The following is a 14,728-nucleotide window of genomic DNA, read 5'->3' on the forward strand; positions in this document are numbered from 1 at the left end:
TGTCATAGTCTTTTTGAATAAAGTTCCTCCTTGTCTAACTGCAGGTTTGTTTCTATTTGATACTGGGCAGGCCGACTGATCTTCGCAGTTTGACTTTGCTGATTCATACAATTAACCATAAAGATGAAACTATGCTGGGTCTGTTCCTCTATTTGAATTCCTCTCTTGTGGCCTCTATCCTCTGACCTCACTTAAACCCTGCTTTTGAAAAGAAAATGGGGTTTAGGCTCAATTACCCCCAAGTATTTTAAAAATATAAAAGAATATGAGAGGTGTAGAGAGTATGCTGAAAGTATGAGATTAAACATGAGAATAAAGTAAAATAAAGTACCAGAACATTCTGGAGGGTAAAAATCAGGAAATGAGTGAATGAAGTAAACTAAGAGCCCTGATAATGAGAGAAGAATAAAAGAACGGGAGCAAGAACGAGAAACTACAATGGGAGAGAAGTGAGACAAAATTAAAGAATGAGAAGTTCGAGGAAATGAAAAACCGAGAAGGAGAAAACACAAAGGAGAACAGTTTTTGGAATCTGCCGAAATGGGAGCAGAGGAACCACAGGGAACAGCGGCAGGAAGGCAGGCGGACTGCGGGGATTGGGGCAAGAGCGCAGGCGCAGGCGCAGGCGCAGGCGCAGGCGCAGGTCCGGGCCCCGCGCGCCACGCCTGACGGCCGGCGGCTGGGGCGCGCCTGCTGCGGAGGCCGGAGCAGGGGTCCAGGGCCGGCCTGGGTGGCTGCAGGGCCAGACGTCCGGCCTTGTGGAGTCTGGTCCGAGAGGCACTGGGGCGGGATGCTGCGGAGGCTCCAGAACATTCAGAATGAGTGTGCAAGGTAAGGCGGGCGGGGTGAAATCCGCCACCCTCCTGGAGCTTGCTGATTTTAGCTTGGCCTCTGTACCCCCAAAGCGAATTCAAACTCGGAGGCAGAGTTTTGGGAGCAAAGAAAAGAGCAGCTTTATTGCCGGGCTAGGGAAGTCACAGCAGGTTAGTGGCTTAGAGACTGTGAATCCATCCTGGGGTTGCGGCTTGGTGATTATACAGGCAGAGGAGATGGAGCACGTCAGTGATAACAATAGTCTTTTACAAAAGTTTATCTTGTGTCCCGGGAACTTCTGCTGGCCCATTAATTAGGCCCTTGGCCTTGGCGTTATCTGGTCTGATCCCTCTGGTGTCATGGGGGCTCTTGGAGGATCTGGCTGTTTCTTCAGGGCTATTGTTCTGTGACCTTCTTTCTGGAAAACAGCTCCTGGGATTAGGTTCAACATGTTTAGGGTGGCGTGTAAATCATAGAGTTGGGGTTGCTAAGCACACGGTCATTCAGGCAAGTTAAACAGTAGCAGTAACTAGGAGAAAAACAGGTTAGTCAGAATTAATTCAAAGAAAGCAAGTTAATTAATCACAACAAATTCTTAAAGCTGCCTTAGCGTCAGGGGAGCCATTTTGTGACTCCTTGAGTGCCTAACCATTCCTTTCCTCTAAAGTTTGAATTTGTTGTAATTTGGGTAACCTCTAGAGTCTCGCGATTTGAGCTTTCAGAGGCCCTTATTTTTTTGCCTTTACCGCGAGGTTGGATTTTGTTTGTGGAATTTTAGCTAATCTGTAGGAAAGCGAGGCTCCTACTTTGTAAAGGCCCATCTGGCCTCAAGACTTGCAGCACTGCAGTGGGTAGCACCTTTGTGATACGGGCGGGGTGACTTTGGACGCCGCCGGTCTATTGTCACTAGGGAAGGGCTCTTCCCATCAGGGCATAAGGGCTCCAGAAACTCTCAAAATTCGTCGTCTGTTCCCCTCCCTGTGTTTTGTACTATTTTACCATTTGGTCAAGTCTTTGTCATTGCTTTTGAAAAGTTCGTTTTTGATTTATTTTACAGATTTTCAACAGGTTTATTGTTGAAAATCACCTATTAACCCCACTATCAAACAAATGCCTCAATGGTCATTTATTTAAATTCTATTTTAAAGGCAAGCAATACTGCTTTTTAGGGAAGCGAACAGAGCTGGTTTGTCTTTGCTGTGTGTGCTAAATTAAACAAGTGATTGTGGATCTTGAACTAAGGATAAATCGTCTCTTGTAGGAAATGTCAGTAATCTTGTGATTTTTGAAATATGACACAGCTTATTAAAATTTTATATAAGCTTCTTTTCAAAGAATATTACATATTCAGCTTTTAGAAGCTTTGTATGATGAATGCATAAAAGCGAACCGATAGGTTTTAGGAATTGGACGTGCACTTGAACAAGTGAACAAAAGAGACTTTTTTTCCTAAGCAAATGTGTATTCATGGTACCATCTAAACTAGGAATTTATACATGGAAAAAAATGCCTCAGGATGATTCAGTGAATCCTTTTACCATGCAGATTGTTCTCTATGGAAATTTCCCAGTTTATTTCGAGGGGAATAAAGTTACCTTGATGGATAATATATATTTGTTTCCTTACAAAGAATAGAACATCCAGTGTGTAGTAATGAGATCTATCAGGGACCGTTACTTCTAGCCAGTAGGTTGGTACTTGGCATTGCTTAGATGCTTGCATCTAAGAGATCATGTAGCAAGTTAAATTCATTTCCCCCCTCCCCAAGTGCTTGCTTTTCCCATATAACCTATTCTTTTTTTCCTATTAAGCATTTTTTTTAAAAAAGTTATTGTCAGTACGTGGCATGTTTTAAAAATGAGTCACTTGTCCTGCCCCTTGTCTTGGTTTCTGAGGTCTGCTCTTCAAAATGTTCTATTAAAAGATTTCAGCATGATTCACATGCAGGGTCTAGAGGAGCAGAATGTGCCACCCCAAAATATGTCTCTTTGGGATATTAGTTATTTCAACCTGATTATTTTCTAAGAAACAGCAGACAAGGGGATTACCCTTGTCTGAAAACCAAGTAGGGGTTACCCTTTTATAAGAAACAGTTATTTCTTATAAATTTTTCATTTCTAAGGGTGTCTCCCTCTCTGTACCAAGAAGAGAATGACTAAATCTCTGGAAACTTATCAATGGAGAAAGCGTGGACTTAAATCTGCATAATAACCTTTCCCTTGTTCCCTGTGCTTTTTTTTCCTGGTCACCTCCCATAACTCCCTCCCCCTCCCCCATCTTTCTTTTGTCTTTAACTGAAGATGATATTTAGGTGGTGGCTTAGGCCATTTGGGCAAGTTACTGAGTTTTCCTGGATCTCTCCCAATTATACATGTTATTAAACTTTGATTTTCTTATTAACCTGCCTCATGTTAATTTAGTTCTTAGACCAGCCAAAGAACCTAGGAGGGTAGAGGAAAATTTTGCCTCCTCAACAAAATAGTTCAACATCTTTGACTGAAAAAAAATATGTAATTCAAGAAAATGCTTAGCCAAAAAAAAAAAAAAAAAAAAAAAAAAAAAGAAAAAAAAGAAAATGCTTAGCCTCTGAATCTTATGAGTAATTGTTTTAAAGTAATAATCCTGAAATGGATTACTTGTTTCTAAATTATTACATATAACAAGCTATTTTTATTTGTACATTTTCTCTTGTTGTAATTAACTTCTAGATCTATATTTATCTGTTGGTTCCTGTTGGTTTCATTTTTAATCTTCAGACTTTTGGCTTATTAGAGAATGTTTGAATCAGTATTTCCATAAATTAATGGTAGGGGTTTTACAAACTACAGAATGCAAAGAGAGCAAATTATCCTTCAAATTGGACAATCCAAGGATTATTTAAAAGATGTTTCCCTTGTAAATGCAATGAAATAGTGTCGCAATTAGAATTGAACCATCTAAATATGTACTCCAATTGTGAACCCTAGAAAGGTGACAGTGTAATGAGATTTGACAGCATGTAGAAAGGTGAAAACTCATTAACAAGCTAGGATCTGCATTAAAAAAATTGATTAGCATTTTTGTATTATGTAAGAAGATTGCTTAGCATTTCAGGAGGGGAGTGGCGGTTGTGTGGCATTTAAATCTATTCTGAATTAAAAATGATCAGTTTAAAAAAATTACAGAAAATTCTTATGCAAATGAAATATAATCAAGCAATGCTTCAGACTCATTATGCATGATTGATATGCACTGAAACTTGCTTACTAATTCAAGGAGCAGAGGAGTTCCAGTTATCATATTGTTGATGCAGTGCTATGCCACACTGCTGGAAGTGATATTAAGTTGATTACGATAAATGGTGTAAACCAACACGATGGACCCTTATCCAACTTGACATTTATTTTATATAAAATGATAAGAATTCCTTACTATCCTGAAATCCTCGGCTTCCTCATAAATGTCAAGATCTTTCTGAGGTTTTTAAAGATATCAAAATCAAGAGCATGAGAGAGAAGATAGGTAATAGAGAACTCTACTTTGTAATGCCTTTAGAAGACATTTGCTTGTTGACTGAAAAGTTGACTTATCTGTGATCTGTAATTAGAGATTTCCCTCATGTTTGTCTTAAGTGTGTTCTTGTCTAGTTGTGAGAATGCTTGATAATGCAATTGCAAATTGGGCCCACCATGAAGTTAAAATGCCCAAATTTCTCCCAGCTTCTGGAGTTTTAACAATTCTTAAGTGTATCACAACCTACAAAATCCACATGAGTCCATTTCAGCACTTCTTGGTGTAACTTTAGGCTTTTGACAACACTGAAAAGTTCAGGATGAAAGCTGAAGTTGATATATCAAAGGTAAGGTTTTTTTTTTTTTTTTTAATTTTAAGATTTTAGAAGATAGATTTTAAGATGCCCTTTTTGATACTGCTTACAAGTTGAACTTACCTTGGAAATCTATGTCAACATGCTTAAGTTTTTAATTTTCAAAGTTTTTTTAAACACTTTTTTGTTAATATTTTTTGGCTTTTTTTTAGTTAAAAAAAAAAAACAAGCAAAAAATAACACTGTTGGTTCAGGATGAAAGCCAATGTTGGTGTATCAAAAGTGTTTCTTATTTTGTAAGTTTTGTGGGACAAATTTTAAGATGTCTTTTTCATACTAATAATATGTGATTTTTGATTTGGTATTATTTTAATTGGTATTTTAAATGATACTTAATTTTAATGGTTTTAATATTAATATATTTTCCTGGTAGAAAATTTGGAAAAATGGAAACATACGAAGCAAGCAAAATCATAAAAATCATATTGGAGGGGAGCAGAACATGTCACCCCCACCCCAAAATATGCCTCTTTGGCATAAGAATTATTTAGAGCAGATGGTTTTTTTAACGGAACAACAGAGGGAAAACTCTGAAAATTAGTAGTAGAGGTTACCCTTTTGTGAGGGACATTTGCATTTATAAGGGAAATCTCCAATAGAGAGAGTGTCTCCCTCCCTCACTATACCAGGAAGAAAGATGCCACAAGCCAAATTCTTATCAATGCAGAAAGCAAAGACTTAAATCTGTATAACAACCTTACCCTTTTTTATCGTACTTTTCCTGGTACTTCAGGTAACTGGCTCCCCAACCCCCAATGTCTTCTTTTGTCTTTAGCTGGACATGGTATTTAAGGTGGTGACTTGGGGCATTTTGGGGAGACACTCAGGTATCCTGGGTCTCTCCTGTGTATACAGGAGGGGTACATGTTATTAAGCTTCTGTTTGTTTTTCTCCTGTTAATCTGTCTTCTGGTTACAGGGCATCTCAGCTAAGAATCTGAAAGGGTAGAGGGAAAATTCGCTTTTCTTCTCTACAATATGTAATATTATAATTCAGAGTTAACCATGATTAACATTTTGTTATATTTGCTTTCTATCTTTCCAGAATGAGGGTGCTCCAATGTTCATTAAAATCTGGTAGGAAATGTAACTGAGATTTGTGACTTCAGTTTTGAGAGTGAGGACATCTTACGTTTTATTGGAAATGTTGTGTAATAGTCATTCTAAAACTTCCTTGCTTTTATGTCCTGTTTTTGTCAGTGAGTTCATCAAGAAGGAGAAAAAGTTGTTCTGTTTTTTTCTGCTGGAGGTTGGTAGAGGTGTATGGAGTCAGAGAAGTTGAGGACGGCCTGGTCCTTTCCAGAGCAGGGTGTCTCAGATTCAGCACCACTGACACTTGGCTCCAGCTTCATTGTTGTGGGGACTGTCCTACTGCATTGTCGGATATGTTGAATGTTTAGTAGCATCCTTAGCTTTGATGGGACAGATGTCAGTAGCACTACTCTGGCTAGTTGTGACAACCAAAAATGCCTCTTAGACAGTGAAATTTTCCCTGAAGTGTGGGAAGCAAAAAAGCCTAGGTTGAGAACCTTTGGTTAGAGGGAGAATCCTGGCAGGAGGGAGGAAGAGGGGTTGCAGAGCAGAGACAGTGTTCAGGAGGAGAGAGCATTCAAGAAGGAAGCATGGAGCGTGCAGGAGGGATGGAGAAGATGGAAGGGAGGAGGTGGGGAGGGCAGGAGGAGGTGGGGAGGGCGGGAGGGAGAGCAGGAGGATGGCGAGTGCTAGAAGTGAAACTGAGCAGGACCTGCAGGGCCCTCCAGGGTACAAGTCTTTCCATGTCCCCCATTTCTTATTTATAGGACATGGGCTTTATTCAGCCTCTGTGACCTTCCCTGAGCTCCAAAGGGCAGGTTCAAACAGCTGCTAAGCAGGGCAGGGAGAGGGTGCAGAGATCAGGGAGGAGCAGTCAGGAAACAATAGTGCAGCCTTGGGGCAGAGTCCTGGTTCCTCCTCAAGGCATATACATAACAATGTCTTTTGAGTTCTTCTGCCCCACCCAGGTGGAGGATGGTAACTTCAGGCTGAGCACAGGATTCCTGGAGCACCGCCCTGTTACCTCCCCACCAACCAATCAGAAGAAAGTCACACGCCCTGCTGCCCTCACCCCAAATCTTGCCTATAAAACCTTTTCCCCCAAAACCAGCAGGGAGTTTGGGTTTTTTGAGCACAAGCTACCCATTCTCCTTGTTTGTCCCTGCAGTAAACTTTTCTCTGCTCTAAACACCAGTGTTTCGGCTTGTTTGGCCTCATGGTGCTTTGGGCACATGGGCTTGTCTTTGGTGATAGAAAGAAGGAGGGAGGTGGAATGTGAGAGCGTGCAAGGATCGGGCGGCCGAGCAGAAAGGAGAGGAGAGGGGAGCCGTGCTGTGCCAGCCTGTCCTGTGCCTCTGTGTGGAAAAGCAGGCTCAGGGTACTGGGTTTTCCTGTTTTCTGGGAGACCAAAGATCTCTTTTGATTTAAAAATCAAAACGTTTTAAGTGAAACCTTTGATATTTTTAAGTTATCTTTTCAGGAACTTAATAATGGCCCACTAGGTACTGAACACTGTTCTAGGGCATGTGGGCAACAAATGGGCCATGTTCTTGCTGTCTTGGAGCTTCCACTGAAGCAAGGTGAGACAGATAGGTATTTGTCAGGTTATGAGAAGTTATGTGGAAAAAAAAATAAAGCCAAGTAAGGGGGTTTTAGTCCATATGGGATGTCCAAGGAAGGTGTCTGAGATGAAGTCACCTTTGAGCTGGGATCTGAAGGGAGTGAGGGGTAAGCTGTGTGAGACAGCAGCATGGGAGCATTCCAGGCACAAGGAACAATAAGTGCAAAGGCCCGGTGGCAGGAAGAGCTTAGGAAGAGCAAAGAGTCCATGATGGCTGAGGGCAGTGAGTGAGGGAAAGTGGGGTGTGGTAGAAGAGGACATCCGCTGGGTTAGAAGAGTTTTGTGGGATGATGCCTCCTTTGGCCTGTAAGGAATAAGAGAGGGAGCCTGTTGTAAGGTTTGAAAAGAGGTATGACATTGTGATATACCAGGTACTTCAGCAGTTTTCAAATGTCAACAGTATCAGAATCACCTGGGTGTTGCCAACATTCAGATTCCCCAGGCCCACCCCAGACCAGTGAAAGCAGGCGCCCCAGGAGTCTGCGCCATCTACGGTTTTTTGGGAGACGCTGACATAGGTGGAGGAGGACAAACACTGCTCTAGAGGTTCTGCCTGGCCACTGTGCGGAACCCAGCCAGGGCAGAGGCAACACCAGGGCGGCCAGCTGGACGGCTGTCACACTCTCCTGGGCCCAAAGTGTTGGTGGCCTGGATCTGGGGGGAGGTGGATGTTCGTCATCTTAACGTACTTGTTTTTTCTCTGAACTTGTCTTTATGTCTATAAAATGTGCAGTATAAGATGTTTGCAGACTTTAAAGATTAGAAAGATGTTTAACGCGTTTGAAAAAATATATTCAGAATCTGATTAAGTCCAATAAAATGCCTCATCTATAGATTGACTCCTGCCTCCCTCCAGCCTGATGCTGGCCTGTGATGCAGGGGCATTGTCTCCTCATTCCCTGTCCCCAGGCTTGAGTCACAACACGTCCACCTTCCCACTCACACCCTGAGCAGACGCATTCCTTAAAGATAAGACCATTTCAAACACATTTTTTCCCCTTTTCTATGTGCATAGTCAACTTCTCATTTGATTCCAGGCTCCAGATGAGTGTTCAGTGTGATGACTGGAGAGGCAGAAAGGGCCTTTCTCATCCCTTCAGCACATGCTGTCCTTGCTGCTGAGTCCAAACACCTCACTCTGAGATAATGGCTTTTCACTCTATGTAATGCTCTTTTCTGGGTCCTGTTCATAATTTGCACAGTGGCTCTATCTTAGGATTACAATTCCCATCTTCAGGCAGATCAGCTGGACCTCAGCAAAGTAAAGTGACTTGTATAAGGTCAGTCTGCTCAGATATGATGGAGCCAAAAACAGAATTCCAATTTTTCTGATCCTATGACACCATGTGGCAGTGTGTGGCTGTGTGTGTGTGTAGGTGTGCTTGTGTGTGTTTGTATTTTGTTCTGTAGCTGAACAGCAATTATAGATATTTTCCTTTTAATTTTTTTCTCTCTTGCAAATACCCATACCTGTTTAGAATACAGCGTTCTTTGGTGGGGCGGGGGCGGACAGGTATAGCTCAGTGCTAGAGCACGTGCTTAGCATGCATGAGGTCCTGGGTTCAATCCCCAATACCTCCATTAAAAAATAAATAGAGTATTCTTTATCTTTAAAATATTATTATCTATTACTTAAGAATACCAAACTTGGAAAAAGAATAATACAGTGATTACCTACCTACACATCACCCAGCTGAAGAAATAAAACATTATTATATGGTAAAAGCCTTCCATGTGCCCTGCCTGATCCCATATTCTTCTCCACCCTTAGAGGCTATACTGCATTTGTAGCATAACTTCTTTTTTTTTTTTTAATTGAGTTATAGTCAGTTTACAATGTTATGTCAATTTCTGGTGTAGAGCACAATTTTTCAGTCACATGAATATATGTATATTCATTTTCATATTCTTTTTCACTGCGAGCTACTACAAGATATTGAATCTATTTCCCTGTGCTATACAGTATAAACTTGTTTGTCTATTTTATATATATCTGTCAGTATCTGCAAATCTCGAACTCCTAGTTTATCCCTTCCCACCCCATTCCCCCCTGGCAACCACAAGTCTGTATTCTATGTCTCTGAGTCTGTTTCTGTTTTATATATAAATTCATTTGTCATCTTCTTTTTTTTGTTTGTTTTAAAGATTCCACATATGAGTGATCTCATGGTATTCTTCTTTCTCTTTCTGGCTTACTTCACTTAGAATGTCTTTCTCCAGGGACATCCATGTTGCTGCAATGTAGCATAACTTCTAAATGAGTACTCTTCAGATATTAACAGTTTAATTTGTTAATCACACATATATATGTATTCATATGTGTGTAAGTATATGCAGGTATATATATATGTAAATGTATGCTTGATGCTTCTGAAATTGATTTACTGTAATCTTAAGATCAACCATAGTATATTGCATTTCTATAGCAATTTATATTTACAAAGCACTTTGAAATATTTCATCACATTTTACTTTGGTTAATTGACATGCATGCCCTAGTCCTGGCCCTGCAAAGTCTCTGAAAGTCGAACAGATATGCGTGTGTGAGCCTGGTTAGTGCAAGGTGCTGGCTTTAGATGTTGCCATACACTAACCCCTGCACCTCTGCTAGAGAATAATGCTTCCAAGTTCTCACTTCTGAATAGTCATTAACGTGAAGCAGTGGGGTATTATTCTGCTTTAGGGTTGTAATCAAGTGCACCATCTATATGCATAAATACATTTTAATCCATGGCATTATTAGCTATAAAAACTTGACATATATTTGACTTAAGAGCAACACCTGCAGGTTTCTTGGAACCTCTTGACATTCTTTATTGACAGTTCTCATAAATCAGATTTTCTCCTATGGTTCCTTTCCTATTTCTGGTTAGATAGAGCTGGATGAATTATCTCCCTCTGTTTCATTCCTTAGCTTTTCCAGAGCCACAGTTTGCTCTGGAAAGGGGGAAGAAAAGTCAACTGATTTTCTTCTTCAGACTCACAATGGGTGCAGTAATTTTCTATAATATATTTCAGGCCATTTTTCTCATCTTCCAAAGCAATTTATTATCTTTAACCTGATTTACTTCCCTAAGGCTAAATCGTCATTTTTATATTAAGGATAACACAGCTGCCGGGAGATTGTACAAAGGACTGAGGAATAGTTAAATTGGAAGAAAAGCAAAGTTTACCCTTGACCAGCTGGTATATGCTAAGTAATGTAAGGAAATGAATGCTATAGGGTTGTCGCCCCAGACTAGCACAGGAGGGAGGTGATCTCACCTTATTTATTAGCAAAATCCTGTGGATCTCACGAGACCATTTGCTCTTGGCAATGTGGGGAGTAATGACAGATCCTGGCTGAGGGCATACAAATGACCTGTTTTTTTTGCCTGGATTTCTTACATTACCAAATGCAATACTTAAGGTAATTATTATTTAGTAGAGAACTGGCTATATCCATGAACCTCAAAGAGATGAATCTGTTAGTTAAGAAGTACCAAACTGGTGAAAGGAATAATACAGTGATTACCTGTGTGCACATCACCCTGCTGATGATGTAAAACAGTACTTACGGTTCAAGGCTTTAACTCACCATTTCTGCCCTTTGGAAATCTGAAAATCTTTCATTTGGACTAAATGAACTCTGTCGGGCACTTGGGGCTATGAGAGAGATGATTTGTTCCACAGTTAGCATGCCGCTTGGGAAGGTGGTGTTTGATAGTCTGTGGATGAGCCAAGTTCCAGAGTAGATGGAAGGCTCTCTAAGAGGAGCGGTGGGGAGCCGTGTTTCAAACCCAGGCTGCCGTGACTTAGAGATGTCCAAGCTTGTACTCTGTGAACTTGTCCAGCAAGTGACTTGTCAGATTTCAAACTGAGCTTTCCACTTTATGTTGAATGTTGGGCTTAAAGCTAGCTGACAAATCAACTTTAGAAGAGGTTTCACTAATGGCTGCCCCAGGAGACTAAAGGGTCACTTTATCACACAATATAGGGTAAGGAAAGCATATTAAGGAAAGATTAAGAATGAGACTAGATGTCTTGTCCTGATTAAGAAAATGTAGTCCCCCTCACCCCCACCTTATAATAAAGCCTCCTAACGTGGGATTATTTTGGCGTCATAACACAACAGAAGGCTTGACAAGATTGCCCTGTGATCATTCTGCGTGAAATCAGGCTTGGCCGAGTCTAGGCTGGCAATGCGGCCCGCGGCTGGTCTGGATTGAGGGTCAGCTGACTACTTAGCATTGAGCAAGAATAAACGTGTAATTCCTGAAAACAAGGGGTGGTTTATGAAATAAACATTTTCTGCTTTAGGAAAAAAAGCTTTATAAAATTCAAGAGGGTTTTGTTTTTAAAACCTTACTTACTGATTGCATTTATGCATAAAAATAACTCTTAAGTTTCTCTTTCTGTCTGCTCCATACTGTTGTGTATACAATATTTAATTAGATGATTCATTAAATTTATGAATGTTTTCAACTTGTGTTGAATATGACATTAAATCTTCATTTTAAATGTCACTGTGATAACCGCTGTGGGAGCCACCCCACTTGGGCCGCTGTGACTGCGGATGTTGGACACTTGCGGGGGCAGCTGGCGGCGAGCACACATCCAGCAGCGCGACCCCACTCCTTCCCTCCATCCTCTCCCTGCGTTCAGCCCCGGTACAGCTTATCCACTTAGCTTTACTTTGGTGCTTCGCCCAGTGATCTACACGTAAGAGATACCTAACAAATGCTAAGTGATGAAAAGATTTCTGTTTGAGCAGCCCGTGTAGTCAAGTGAAAGAATTGTAAGATCTTAAAAAGCCAGGTGTCCCAGCTCTGTCTTTAAGTGTCTGTGCAATCTAGGGCCATCCCTTGACCTCTCTGGGCCTGGATTTTCTTACCTGTCATCTGAATGGCTTAGACCTCATTGTTTTATGAAGACCAGTCTAGGATTAACCTTCTCGAGTTCGATGACTCCCTCCCCTCTCTTCCTGCCTTGTCTCCCTGTTTTATCTTCACCTCCACCAAAGGTGCTGCTCTCTAAGTTACCTTAATGCCATACAGTTAAGTATGTATTGTGCTTTCAGTTTTTCTGATTCTTATCAATAACTTCTACATTGCCATTTGGAGAAAATTAAAAACAGCCTTTCCCTGTAAACTGAGAACTTTGCTATGTATTTGAAATCTGGATCATCAAGCTAAACATCCTTGTGTCTGGGAATGGCCCTTGCCTTCCTGCCCTCAGGCTTCCCCTGCAGACATTTCCTAGCTGCTTTCATTGAGTGCTGCGATGGGGAGTCAGGAGCACTAGCCTCCACCTGCTCCCAAATCCCTGTGTCACCAGGAGCCACTCACTTCCCAGACTACACCTCAGTTTCCGCCGCTGTCCAATTAGAGGCCTTTATTTGATTATATCTAGTGTCCATTATGCTCTGATTCTGTATGAATCTGTTGGGGATGCCAATTATTCAAAGATAAGGAAAGTCAAAAGAACTTTTAATGAGCACCTACTATGTGCCAAAATGATAGGTATTCTGTAAAGGTAAGGAAACTGAAGACCAGAGAGGTTAAAAAGCATGCCTAATCCTTAATAAATGAACTAAGCTACAACTGGCAGTCAGGACTTGAATCTGCGTCTATTTGATTCCATAAGCCATACTGACTGAAAAGGTTAGTTGGCTGTTCTATTTATCTTATTTGGTAGGTGATGGGGAACAAGTTTTTAAGCAAGGGTTAGTGTGATTAAAGGCATAATTTTAAAAAGTCAGCATGGTGGTATTCCAGAGGATAGCATATTTAATTTATCCCATTACTTTCAATATCTAACAGTGTTTAACAAATGGTAGTTACATAATTGATATTTATTGGATGGATGGATGGATGGATGTATAAATGAGTGATGGTGATGAATAAGTCATGAAATCAGAGAAAGGGGAAATACTAGTCATAATGCTACTGGGGTAACCTGGGTATGAAGTAATAAAAATTTGACCCAGAGTGGTGGCAGTGGGACAAGACACATGCAAAGAGGAAAAATTGACTGGACATAGAAACAAATTAGATGTGGGCATGAGAGAAGCGAAAAATGACTCCAATGCTTTTGAAGCCTTGTTGCTTTCCATGATGGTTTGGTATCATTCTCAGAATTCTGGTAGTTACCTTGTAGTCAGGCATCTATTACCTAATGCAGGGGACGTCTGCAAACAATAGAAAACAAATGGAACATACTACCATGTGAACGAATTGTAAAACTGAATCCATTTATCTTTGAGTTTGACCCATGAAGGACTGAAATACAGTGAAAGGGAGGTGGGGAAAATAAAGGATATAAATCTCATGTAGAGGTTAACTGCAAGGGGTTAGGGTTGAAACTGATCTAAACTATTTCTGCCTCAGTTTCCCCCTTTTCTTTCTTTAATCAAGATGTCTGCCTCTGGTACTGAACTGGGTACCACTTATTTACGAAGTAGGGGTCTTCAGCATGGAAAAGTAGAGATTATTGCTAATTACCAAGGCAACTTTACCAGTCCAAGTTATGTAGCTTTCACAAAGTGAACACCTGATCAATGAAGTTTCTAAGAACCAAGAGGCGGTGAACCTCACCAATACCATCTTTGATGCTAAGAGGCTGATTGGTTGCAAGTTTGATGATGCCACAGTTCAGTCAGAATGAAGCACTGGCCTTTCCAAGTGATTTGTGAAAAGGGAAAGCCTAAAGAAATTGCAAAATATAAAGGAAATAATTTTTTCCCCAGAGGAGGTGTCTTCCATGGTTCTAAGCAGATGAAAGAGATTGCTGAAGTCTGTTTAGGGAAAAAAGGTAGAAATGCAATAATTACTGTTCCAACCTACTTAAATGATTCACAGTGTCAGGCCACCAAGGAAGCAGAGATCATCACTGATCTTAATATCCTGAGATCATTAATGAGCTTACTGCAGCAGCCATACTCCATGGCCTGGATTAAAAAAAAAAAAAAAAAGAAAGAAAAGAAAAGAAAAAACACCCCCCCTCCCCGGGAGCTTTAAAAAAGAGAAGCATGTGCTGATCTTTGACTTAGGTAGTGGCACCTTTGACATGTCTCTCCTAAACACCTAGGATGGTACCTTTGAAGTAAAATCCACAGCTGGTAACACCCACTGGGAAGGGGAGGATTTTGATAACTGGGAAGAGTTTGAACGCAGACACAAGAAGGATATAGCCTCCAACAAGCAGGTAGTGTGCCGCCCCAGGCTGCCTGTAGGAAGGCAAAATGTATTTTGAATTTCTTTGCTTGTGCCAGGATTGAAATTAATTCGTTCTATAAGGGTGTGGGTTTTTCCCCTTCTATGTCCTGAGCCCACTTTGAGCAGCTCAGTCTTATCTCTGCTGTGGTAGCCTGAAGCTTGTAGACAAATCGCTGAAGGATGCCCAACTTGACAAGAGCCA

General features: G+C 40.9%; 1 pseudogene; it reads left to right on the forward strand.

Annotated features, from left to right (window-relative positions):
* Positions 1-484: 484 nt before the first annotated feature.
* On the forward strand, positions 485-14,267 carry LOC105100245 (heat shock-related 70 kDa protein 2-like; annotated as a pseudogene).
* The last annotated feature ends 461 nt before the right edge of the window (positions 14,268-14,728 follow it).

The sequence above is a fragment of the Camelus dromedarius genome, chromosome X, assembly GCF_036321535.1.
Source record: "Camelus dromedarius isolate mCamDro1 chromosome X, mCamDro1.pat, whole genome shotgun sequence".
Taxonomy (NCBI): Eukaryota; Metazoa; Chordata; class Mammalia; order Artiodactyla; family Camelidae; genus Camelus; species Camelus dromedarius.